General features: G+C 47.9%; 1 long non-coding RNA gene across 3 annotated transcripts in view; it reads right to left on the bottom strand.

Moving 5' to 3' along the window:
* The window catches only part of LOC116284925 (uncharacterized), a 32,217-nt gene that overhangs the window by 15,520 nt on the left and 4,010 nt on the right, over window positions 1–12,687 (bottom strand). For 2 of the 3 annotated variants that reach the window (XR_012062912.1, XR_012062911.1), the window contains exon 3: window positions 8,926–9,492. This is a non-coding gene — a long non-coding RNA (uncharacterized lncRNA). Of the gene's footprint in view, window positions 1–8,773; window positions 9,493–12,687 lie in introns of those variants that run through there. The other variant, XR_012062910.1, reaches the window with a different exon arrangement.

Genomic DNA, 12,687 nt, shown 5'->3' with positions numbered 1-12,687 from the left:
GTCTGTAAAGCCAGATCTCTCTCAGTCGTCAGAAGTAACTAGGATCCCTTCCTGGTCCTCAGCAGTTGGGCTCATCCCAGGAGCATGGTCACTGCCTGGAGCATTGAGCATGTCGGACTTTTAATGCGCCTGTGACCCCCTCCACCACAGCTTGCTGTATTTGCACTGCAGCAGGTGAACAAAGGCCCCAAAGATGACCACGTCCTAGTCCCGTGAAGATGTCACTTTCATGGCAAAGGGACTTCGCAGATGGGATGAAGTTAAGACCTTGAGATGGGAGATGACCCTGGATTATCCAGGAAGCTCTGTATCATCACATCCTCATGAGAGGGAGGGAGGCAGGCGGGTCCAAGTCAGAAGAATGGGATGGGGGGACGGAAGCAGACACTGGAGGGAAGCACTTTGAAGATGGAGGAAGGGGCCACAAGCCAAGGGATGTGAGCACCTCTGGAAGCTGGAGAAGGCCAGGAACAGATTCTCTCCTGGAGTTTCCAGAGGAATCAGCTCTGTGACACCTCAAATTTTAAACTTGCAAGACTCCTCTCAGACTTCTGACCTCTAGAACGCTGAGATAATAAATACATGTGTTGCCTTAAGCTACTATGTTCGTGGTAATTAGTTATAGCGCCCAAAGGACGTTAGTACGCTCACCCAGAAGGAAACATAAATCCACGGCATGTTTCTTTCCCAGTTCCCTGGACAAAGCAAGGAAGCTCCCAAGACCTCGAAGCCTGCCCTCACGGGAAAACGTAAACTCACGTTTCAGGAGGGTTGTCGGGTGACTACTGAATCAACTCGCTCATTTAAACCCACCTCGGCCACACTCTAGGTGCACTAAGAAATTGGCTTGTAGTTTGTAAAACTCAACAGCTTCATATCGGAGCCTTGACTTCATCCCACTTTTACTGGCCCCAGTCCAACGATAGTGACATTCACGGCCACTGCTCCTGGGTGCCAGCCACCAGTCACGTCCCTGAGCCACATAGCAGCCCAGCAAGGCAGCACACCCACTACACAGGCAAGAAAACTGGGTGCAGAGAGAATAAGTGACATGCCCAAGACCAAGGCAGGAAAGACAGAACCCAGGTGTCCAAAGCCCCGGGCTGTCTCAGCTGTTGCACCTCTGACATCACTCCATGTTAACGACCCAGACGGCATGAAGGGGTTTCAGCACCATCATCTCAGGACTGAGGAGGGCACAGCTTGTACCTTTGCTAGTGAAGGCAGCGCCGCGTGAGCGATGAGGACGAGAAGCTCGCTGCTAAGCCACCCAGTCCTCCGTTACCTGCGGCCACGGGGCCAGCGATGGGTTGGAGGGCGAGTCTAGCACCGTTCCAGTCTCGTTACAGGCAGTCCCTCCATCCTTCTCCCTCGTCAGACTTCTCAGGACAAGCTGAAGAGGGATGCAGACCCAACAACTGCCTTCCCAGACCTGGCGTAGCGGCTTGCTCTTGGAGAACTAGCCGAGGGGTGGATGGGAAGGAAGAAAGCGCAAGAAGTCGTGAAGCCCACCTCCGAAGAAGTGGAGGTGATTAACCTGGCAGGCTTGACCTTCACACGATGGTGAAACAAGCTATGTGGTTATCTGGGGCGAGACTGTATCTGCCCAGCTGCAAAATGAATGATTACAGAGCATCTGTACACTCCAGAGCTGGCTCTAATGGAGTAGGATGGCCACCATGATTATGACGGTGAGACGGTAATAACCACCCTGTCGTGATACAGTCCACCCCATCCACCCTTGCCACCTTGTATAAAGCAGCAGGGTGGTCTAGTGGAGAGAGATCTGGGGTCAGACAGATCTGCGTTAGAGACCTGGCACTACAGCATTCCAGATGTGACCTCCTTCAAGTTATAAAACCCCGGTGAGCCTCACTGTCCTCGTTTGTAGAGCTGTGACCATATTCCAGCTTCTATACTCTGCACATCCACCGACTTCAGGAGAGGCTGGCTCCAGCCCCAGAAGGCATATCCTCATTGGTCAAGGGTCATCATGATGACTCTATTCCTCTTGCCTGTGGTTAGCTGAAGCACAGGCAAGTGACACAACCTGGTCAGTGAGCTAAGGGCCTTCAGGGAAAGATTTTCTGGGTTTTGTTTTTGTTTTTTGCCCTTAAAATTGTTACACAAGGAAAGATACTCTTTCTTCTTCTGCTGGAGCTGGAAGTGATGCCTGGAGCGGCTGTAGCCACTTGTGAGCATGAGGAGAGTCAGACTAACACCAAGGCTGACCCACCAGGGAGGGCTGACTGTGCAGACAGAAGCAGCCTGGGTCCTCAGGGGTGTCCCTGAGCCAACACACTAACCACTTCTAGCCTTTTTGACGAGTTTCCTTTTTGTTTAAGCCCTGTTGAGTTGGGTGGTCTGATACAGTAGTCAAGAGCATCCTATCTGTTGTGGCAGGGCTGTGCTGAGGGTTAAACATACAAGTGCCCACTGTTACGGCTGGCAGCCAGTAGCTTTCATTGCCATGTTAGGTAGCACACATAGCAAGCCTCCATGATTCCAGGGGCTTTCTTCATTCACGCGTGCGTGCTACGCTCCCAGCTAGAGGCATAACCTCCCTAAGAGAGGCAGTGTCGTGGACCTCTGTGCTGCGCCCCAGTGCCTGCTTAATAAATGCTCTGCTACTGACCCAGGGGTAAACAATGAGGTTTGCCTCCTATATCAGGTAACCATGGCCACAATAATGCTGAGTAAGAGATCATCACAAACAGTAATCATTACTGTTGGCCAAAGGGTACAAACACTCAGGTACAAGATGAACGAGTTCTGAGGATCTAATGTACAGTATGCTGACTAGAGTTAATACTGTACTGTGCCCTTGACATTTGCTAAGAAAGCAGATTTTTAAGTGTTCTCACTACAGACAAAATAAAGGTAACTAAGACGCTGATGAAAGAAACTGATGACAAAACAAATGGAAACATATATAGTGCTTACGGACTGAAAGAATGAATACTGTTAAAACGACCATACCCCCCAAAGCCATCAACAGATTCAATGCAATCTCTATCAAAATACCAATGGCATTTTTCATAAAACAAGAATAAACAATTCTAAAATTTGTATATAAACACAAAAGACTCCAGATAGCTAAAACAAACTTGATAAAGAAGAATAAAGCTGGAGGTGCCATGCATTGTGATTTTCAACTATACTACAAAGCTACAGTAACCAAAACAGTATGTTATTGGCACAAAAACAGACACATAGATCAATGGAACAGAATAGAGAGACCAGAAATAAACCCACAATTAATCTACAACAAAGGAGACAAGAATTTACAACAGGGAAAAAACAGCCTCTTCAACAAATGGTGTTGGGAAAACTGGACAGCTACAAAAAAAAAATCAAACTGGATTACTTCCTTAAGCCATATACAAAAATACACTTAAATTGGATTAAACACTTAAAACTAAGACCTAACACCATAAAACTCCTAGAAGAAAATAGGCAGTACCCTCCCTGACTGTGGTCTTAGCAGTATTTTTTTGGATTTGTCTCCTTAGGCAAGGAAAATATGCAAAAATAAACAATGGCACATCATCAAACTAAAAAGCTTTTATACAGCAGCTATCAGCAAACTATCAACAAAATGAAAGACCTTTTATCGAATGGGAGAAAATATTTGCAAATAAGATATCTGATCAGGGGTTAATACCTAAAATTTACAAAGCACTCACATAACTCAAAACAAACAAACAAACAAACAAAAACAAATAACCTGATTGAAAACTTGGCAGAGGACCTGAACATTTTAAAGAATACAGATGCCAACAGGCACATGAAAAGATGCTCAGCATCACCAATCATCAGGGAAATGCAAATCAAAACTGCAGTCAGACACCACCTCACACCTGTCAGAATGGCTGTTATCAAAAGGACAACAAATAATGAGTATTGGGGAGGGTGAAGAGAAAAGGAAACCCTTGTGCCCCTTTGGTAGCAATGTAAATTGGTGCAGCCACTGTGGAGAACAGGATGGAGGTTCCTCAAAAAATTAAAAATAGAACTATGATATGGTCTAGTAATTCCTGTAACACTTTTGGGTATTTTTCTGAAGAAAACAAAAACACTAATTCAAAAAGATATATGCACCCCTACATTCATTACAGCACTGTTTACAATAACCAAGACATGGAAGCAACCCAGGTGTGCACTGATGGGTGAACAGATAAAGATGATGTCACACCCCCCCCCACACACAATGGAATACTACTCAGCCATGAAAAAGAATGAAGTAATGTCATTTGTGGCAACATGCATGGACTTACAGGGTATTAATGATAAATGAAATCAAGCAGAAAAAGAGAAACCCATACGATTTCATTTATATGTGGAACCTAAAAAGTAAAAGAACAAACATACCAAATAGAAACAAACTCATAGATGCAGAGACCTGGTGGTTGCCGGAAGGGAGGGAAGTGGGGGGAAATGAGTGGAACAGTTGAGGGAGATTAAGAAGTACAAATTTCTAGCTACAAAATAAATGAGTCATGGGGAAGAAATGTTCAGTGTGGGGAACATAGTCAGTAATATTGTGATGACTTTGTATGGTGACAGGCGGTAACCAGACTTATCATGGTGATCACTTTGAAATGTACAGAAATATCAAATCACTATGTTGTGTACCAGAAACTAACATAGTGTTGCAGGGGAGTTATACTTCAACTCTAAAAAAAAAGGTAACTATGTGAGGTGATGGAAATGCTAATTCTCTTGATTGTGGTAATCATTTCCCAATGTATGCATACACAAAATCATGAGGTTGCATGCCTTAAATATATTTAATTTTGTCAGTTACACCTCAGTCAAGGTGGAGAAATACCGGCACGTGCTACAACATGGATGAACCTTAAAAACATTAAGCTAAGTTAAAGCAGTCCACGACAAAGAGAACACATATTGTACAACTGAATGTATATGAAGTGTACAGAACAGGCAAACCCACAGAGATGGAAAACAGGCCAGTGGTCGCCAAGGCTGGGGTTGTTGTGGATAAATGGAGAGTGACAGTAATGGGCCCAGGGTTTCTTTCGGGGGTGATTAAAAGTGTCTAAAATTGGGGTGATGGTTGTGCATAGTTGTACTCTTTTAATTCACTAAAAGTTACCATTATTGAAGTGTACACATTAAGGGCATAAACTGTATGATATGTGAATTATATCTCAATAAACCCATTATAAAATTTTGTATTCAAAAACAACCATCAGCAACATTAATTCTCATACATCAGCAGGTAGGTCGAGGGTCAGCTGATCTAGGTGAGGCTCAAGGGCAGCTCTGAACTCGCACATCTTGGGGTCTGCTGGAGGTTGACTGACCCAGGCTGGGCTCAGCTAGGCTGGCCCTGCGCCACCTGTCCCTCATTCTCCTCTCAGGACTGGCGGGCCAGTCTTCTGGTGGCATGCTTCTCTCAGGGCGACAGCAGAGGTGCAGGAGAGCAAGCCTCACCACCAGCCTTCGGTCAGACCCTGAGCACTTTCTTTCCCCACCTCCTTTGCAGCATGGACAATCATTGGTCCATGTTGGAAAATGAGATTTAAGCAGAAATCTAGGGTTTCTCAGAAAGTGCTTTCCCACATATAAGGAGCATCTGCTGATTTCTTCCCTTCCTCTCTTTTTCCTGTATTTAGTGCGGGATGTGATGCCTGGAGCGGTGGCAGCCATATGGATACCACTAGAGAAAGCTGATGAGAATCACAGATGCCATCCCTGACATCACTCAGCATCGTTGCTGGAGCGGCACTGGCAACTACCCATCTCTGGATTTCTCGTCATGTGAGGAAAACAAAGCCTGTAAGTTCACTACACTGTTCACTGCACCCCAAGGTCCTTCTCACTAAGACCCAGCGGCAACTGGACAGGACAGTCTAGCATTCATGCTAAGTGGGCCACTGGCTCAATGACAAAGTTATTCTTGGCATTTCAATCCAAGGTTCAGCAATCATTCAGTCACTAAACATATTGATTACCTTACGTGTACTGGTCACTGTGACTAAGCAAAGCTACCCTCGGGAGCTGCCAGTTAGCAGGTTACACAGATAAAGTCACATCTAATGTCAGAAGCACAGACAGATAGTGAATAGGATGTGTTATGCAAACTGATATCACACAGGTACTACAGAAAAACTTGGTCAAACATGTAGTTACTCAAAAATCTGAAGATGTTATGAATCACATCAATTCTCTTCAGTCCCAGCGATCACTCCCCAGCGCAGGCGAGGAGTGGGTTGGCTGGGTGATCCCTGCTAGTCCTTTACCTCATCTCTTCATCTGCTGGCTAGGAAGCAAACCTGACTGACTACTGAACAGGTGTCAGCTCGTTGACCCAGGGTCACCTGAGCCACAGTGACCCTTGTCACCCACGGAGCCATCCTCCTGACCCAGCCATCTGGAGGGCATAGGGCAGCAGGGTCTGGGGTCAGGAAGCCTCTGCTCTGGGGTGAGCTCTGCCAGCACCTGCTCCCCACCCCCAGGCATGATGGCCTCCTTCGCCAGGTGAGGATAATGATCTATTGATTCAGAGCCTGTCACATGGTTAAATGAGGCATGAACGTGCTTCGTCCCTGGCATGTCTGCTCTTCCTGCTCTCAGTGCCAAAATGCTCAACTCGGCCAGGCTTGGCAGGAGGCACAGTGAGCTGCGGGCCTCCAGGCCCAGCCCAGTCACTTTCTGTCTGTCCTCTAGCAGGTGACTCCCCGTGCTGTGCCCGAGCACGGAACCCACTCCCTCAGGGCCCTACTGTTCTCTGATGTGGGAATGGCTTGAGCCAAACTCTGGGAGCGCGTCTGTGACATAAACACACAGTCCAGGTGAGAGGGGACAGTCCCCGCCCTGGCCTGGACTGTTCACCTGGGTTTCCGGTGCTGAGGCTTCTGTGGCGCCCCATGTACCCAGAACTCGGGGACGCAGACTCTCCTGAAAATGACGCTATTTCTCGAGCCTCCAGTAAGCTCCTGCCTCACCTCATCTAACTGTCCAGCTATCTCTCGAAGTCCATATCCTTATCTCCATCTTGGGTGGAAGGTTGGGGAGGGCACTGGGAGGAAGGGGCGAAGTGCAAGCTGGGAAGTAAGGAGCCGGGTATGGAATTTGCTCTGACTCTTAGAATCACTGTGACTTCTGGAGCTCCCAGCCTTGCCGCTCTGGTCTACCAGAGGGAAGGCGGTTCGGGAAGGCGTCTGTGGGTGGACCCCGTGTTGGCCAGGAAGGCCTTCCGCAGCAGGCAGCAGAAAGCCCAAGGGTCCTGAATAAATGCGGCTTTATTTTTCCCAGGGGAGAAGCTGAGTTGAGTGGCAGGGCGATGCCGGTTCAGGGTAACAGGATGGCAGCGTGGCCCCCCAGCCCCATGACCGTGCTGTGCTCAAGGAAGCCACGATGGGGAGGATAAAAAGGTGTGCCTAACACAGCTCTCCTCCCAGGAGAGGAGCAGAAGCATTCCAGAAACTCCTCAGCAACTTACTTGGGTCTTACCGGCCCGAACGGGATCACAGGGTGACTCCCAGATACAATGGAAGTTGGGCACGGAAAAATTTGTTTTCCCGCCTCTGTAGTCTGAGACAGCGAAAGAGAACAGGTAGGAACAGATTTCAGGCAGCTCACAGCAGTTCTGCACATTCACTGCGCGGCCGGCCCCACCCTTGCCTTGCAGACTGGATGGGTGTCCTGGGGCAGCCAGAACAAAGGACCACAAACCGGGGGGCTTAAAACCACAGAAAAGGATGCTCTCACAGTTTGGAGACCTGAAGTCTGAAGTCCAGGTGTGGGCATGGCCGTGCTCCCTCTGGGGGCTCTGAGGAGCGTCTCTTCCGATTTCTGGGGGCTCCAGGCATCCCTGGACTTGTGGCCATGTCACCCCAATCTCTGTCTCCATGGCCTCTCCCATGTGTGTTTCCTCTTTGTATAAAGACACCAGTCCTACTGGATTAGGCTCCACCCTAATGACCTCATCTTAACCTGATTATATCTGCCAAGACCCTATGTGTAAGTAAGGTCACATTCCCAGGTGACAGGGGTTGGGACTCCAACACATCTTTTGGGGAGCATAATTCAACCCACAATAGAGACCACGTTGGCCTTCTATCATCTTCAAAAGGGGAGGTTAGGGCCACCTCTATGCCATTTTCCTCCAAGATCAGACCCCCTACCCCTGCTCTCAAGGCCTTGGGTCATTCTTGCCTGAGCAGGGCCTTCCCCAGGCCCCCCTTCTTCTCCTGCTTCACACCCCCCCCCACCAGGAAGCCCTTGAGTATCCTCTGATTGCTCCTCTTCTCGTGTGAGGGGTTTCTTGGACATGTGAGTCCCGAAGCCTGCCACAGACAATGGCTTTCAAAGCCCTGACTGCCCTGCTCAGCACTGCTCCCTCCTCCCACCCACACCTGGCACTGCCATCAAGGTGCCCCCTCCCCTCCCCCCAGTGATGCTCAGGGCTCTGGGTCATCTTTCCAGGCTGAGGCTCAGCTCCTCCTTGGCCTAGGTGCTGCACCTGTGCACTCAGAGCTGCAAGTCCCTCCTCTGGTCTCACCTTTGTGATGGGGTGGGGAGACCTGCCCTGGGTCAGGGAGACCTGCCCTGGGTCAGGCAGCTTAACAACGATGATACTGGGAGGAGGCAGTGCAAGCTGCATCCCACCTGAGAAACATGGGCCCAACTGCTAGCATCCACTGCGCACCTGCTGTAAGCTGTGCCCCACGCCTGCTGCCTCAACCCCTCAGCCCCTGCCCGAGGCTCGGCGCACCCAGCTGGGACGTGCAAAACACTTTGCTGCTTATTCTTTCTTATTTTTATTTTTTTGGTGGGGGGAATATAATTTTCTGGGACGTTATCCCAAAGGGGGAATTGACTGTGTTAAGGGACTTTATCAAGACTCCTTAGTCCTAGGAACCCATGAAACACCTGGATAGATGTGGTTAGACTTACCTGGTTCCCGGGTCTTCAGCAGTTGTTTGACCATGAGAAGGGCACGTGTCTGATTTCCATCAACTTCCGGAGCAGAGGACACCCACAGCCAGTTCATTCTGGGGTCTTCACATCTGGTGCAGGGACCAGGAGCTCTCTAGACCTCGTGGGCAGACACAGGAATGGAGGTGCGATGGGCAGAAAAAATGGACTTGCCTCATCCTGTCTCCACGTCTCCCCCAGACCTTCATCAAGAGCAGAGGCGCATTTGTTTCTCTTGCTGCAGCACAAGTTACCACAAACTTAGTGGATGGAAATAACACCCATTTGTCATCTGACGGTTCCGCAGCTCAGAAACCTGAGCAGGCTCCCCTGGGCTCTCTGTTTGGGTCTCCCAGGTGAGAACCCAGGTGTCCCCCGGCTGCGCACTCTTCTGCAGGAATGTCTGCTTCCAACTGCATTCGGTTGAGGCAGAGTCCGCTTCCGTGAAGCTGCAGGTCTGGGGTCCCGTGTCCTTGCCAGCTGGAGGCTGGGGCCACACTCTGCCCTGGAAGCCACTCACATTCCTTCCCACATAGCTCCATCTGTCTTCAAGGCAAAAAAGAGGTGTTACCTCCTTCTGACCCTTCTAACATCTCTGACACCTCCTTTTGCTTCCGATCAGAGAAAACGCTCTGTTTTCACAAGATTCACCTGATTGGGTCAGGTCCACCCAGACAATCTCCGTCTCTTAAGGTCATCTGACCCGGGACTTTGCATCTGCAAAAATCTCTTCACAACAGCACCTGCATTTGTGTTTGGATAACCAGGGACATGGGATCCTGGCATGGGAGTGGTGGTGGGGGCATCCTTAAAGTTCTACCTACCCTAGGAGGTCTTCAGGGGAGAGAGCTACAAAGAGAGCTCTGCTCTAGATCTCGGGCAGGGAAGACACCACCCTTCTCCTGCTCTGGCATGAAATGGGCCCACTTTTGGCACAGATTTTGTATGAATTCACCCCTTACACTGAAGGAAAAAGCACAACAGAGGCCTGGCCTGCAGGGGGAAACCCAAATATTTACACTGAACAAGCCCGTCTTCTATAAGCTGTTGGACAGGCTGGCTATTCGTTCAGACTTAGGAGAGATGGCCACTGGTTCCTTTTTTCAGAACATTTTAAAGTGACAAGCTGGCAATGCTTTTCAAAACCAATTCTCAGAGCGAAGTCTGATGAACTTCCGAATACGGCAGACCCTTCGTCACTAGGCACGGACGATCCCACAGCAGCACAAGCTGTCTGGCGGCAGGGGGAGGGCAGGCCCCCGGGATCTTAGCGTGCAGCTCTGCGCAGCTCCATGCGCTCCAGGTGGTTCTGCTCTGCCCTCCTGTGACCCCAAGTTCACACCTACCTGGAGCTTATCAGCGTGACTTTGTCTGGAAACAGGGTCCATGCAGATGTAGTCAAGTTAAATGAAGTCCCACTGGATTAGGGTGGGCCCTAAATCCAAGGATTGGTGTCCTCACAGGAAGAAGGCAGTAGGGACACAGACACACAGGGAAGAAGGCCACGGGAAGACAGAGCCAGAGATTGGAGTGATGTGGCCAGGGGCCAAGGGACACCAGGGATGGCTGTCCATCACCAGAAGCTGGGACAGAGGCCTAAACAGACTCTCCATCAGAGCCCTCAGAAGCAACCAGCCCTGCCGACACCCTGACTTCAAACTTCTGGCCACTGGAACTGGGAGAGAATACACTTCTGTTGTTTTAAGCCACCAGGTTTGTGGCCGTTTGTTTCTGACGGCCCCGGGAAAGTCACAGGGCCATCGTGTGGGTGTGTTTTTAGGTGTAATCTCTACCTAGCCAGAGACCTCACCACTCCCTATTTTATTACACCATTTTGCTTTGCTCATTAACTTTCTGCCTGGCTCTTTAAAGCATTTTAATTTGCAACCTCTGGTTTAATAAACACATTTCATAAAACCAGGTTTAAAAAGCAAACAACTCACCCTATACATAAGAGCAAACACCAAATGGGTCAGGGATCTAAATGCAAAAAAACTGAAACCATATACACAACATAAAACATGGGTAGATTTTTCTATAACCTGGGTGTAAGAAAAGGTTTTTCTAACCACAATTCCAAGTCCAGATGCAGTAAAAGAGGTGAATAAATTTAACGACATAAAGAAAAAAGTAACCTTTTCAAGGTAAAAATACCATAAACAAAGTCAAAGGCAATTGACAAACTGGGAGAGTATTTTCAACATCAATCACAGTTAAAGTGTTAATATCCCTAACATACAAAAAAAAAAAAACCCTCTTAAAAATGGACAGAAACAAAGCCCCAAAACCTGATAGAAAAATAGGCAAAAAACATGAACAGGCGATTCATTTATAAAAAGACACAAAAGTGGTGTTCACACCTGGTTCTCCAACCCTGTCAGACTCTGACTTCTCTGTTATTATTTAATAAATCTGTTTCTGCTCAAACTAGACAGAGCAGATTCTATGTTTGCAGTTTATTTGGTGAGCACAGGCTGTTTCCAGATCTCAATGCACCCTGAAGCATGAAGGCTTTCCAGCCTACAGTACATTCAAATATCATTTACACCAGACTCTGAGGACAGTTTTAAAAGATCATGTATTTTCAAGCAATCACAGTTTTATTGCAATAGGAGGACTGCTTTCCGGGGTGACTAACTTTGAAGGAGGAGGAGCTACTGGGTTTGGTGAGCTCTGGTATGTTTGTTTAAAAAGAAACCTTCCATATTTTAGAGCTACCCCTTGTCACCCAAACAATACGTTATCTGTCTTTGGAATGTGTTTTTCACCCACACTCGAGTCTGGGTGTGTCTTGTGTCTTGAAATGGCACACCAAGCAGCGAAGACTATACTGGGATGGCACTGGGAAGCAACCCAGTGTCTCCGTCTTTACCCCTGCCTGACACGTCTCAGAAACCCATGCGGAACCTAGAGGAGGTGGGTCAGGCTTCAGCTAAGTGCAAAGTCCAGGGCAAGCAGAACCGCCTTTTGAAACCCAGTCAGCAGAGCATGGAAGCAACCTGAATGCACAATGATAGGGGATTGGTTGAATAAATCATCGTACATCCAAACAACAGGCATCTGGGCTGCCCTGGAAAACCATGATTTAGAAAAGATTCCATGATATGGGTGGACATCTGGGATATGCTGTTCGCTGGAAAAACCAGATCGCAAAATGGGGAGCAGGATCCTACTTCTATGGGATACACTGTTTTTGTAAAAACAGGTGTATGCGGACACATATGAATACAAGTGTCTAAAAAGATATATTTTAAAACGTTAATGTTGGTTATGATTGAGGGGTGACCTTATTTGACTTTTATGTTGTTTTTCAGTAAGGCACAATCTCTTCACAAGAAGCAGGTATTAGCTCACAATCAAACAAAATAACAGTTATAAGCATATAATCCCTAATTTACTTGTTTTAAATACTCTAGAAAGAAAATATGTGTATTTCTCCCACTCTGGGGAGAAGCAGATGAAGTAAGAGTGGCGACATGTTATCCCTGTTGGAGCCGGGCCGTAGAGATGTGGAGAATTATACACTATTCTCTTGACTTTGGGGTATGTTTGAAAACTTCCCTAGTAAAAAGGCAAACAAAAAACCCTAAACACACAAAACTGAGAGCAGCCATGAATTGTTAGCTTTCAGAGGCTATCATTATTGTGCTGTAAGAAATGTTGAGACGTGAATAACAAGCAGATATACAGAGACATGAATAACAAGCAGATATACAACAGAAATAAGGTGACAGGGTTTAA

This window comes from Vicugna pacos, chromosome 21, assembly GCF_048564905.1.
Source record: "Vicugna pacos chromosome 21, VicPac4, whole genome shotgun sequence".
Classification (NCBI taxonomy): Eukaryota; Metazoa; Chordata; class Mammalia; order Artiodactyla; family Camelidae; genus Vicugna; species Vicugna pacos.
Note: the sequence above shows the minus strand (reverse complement) of the source record. Positions and strands in the feature narration are given on the sequence as shown.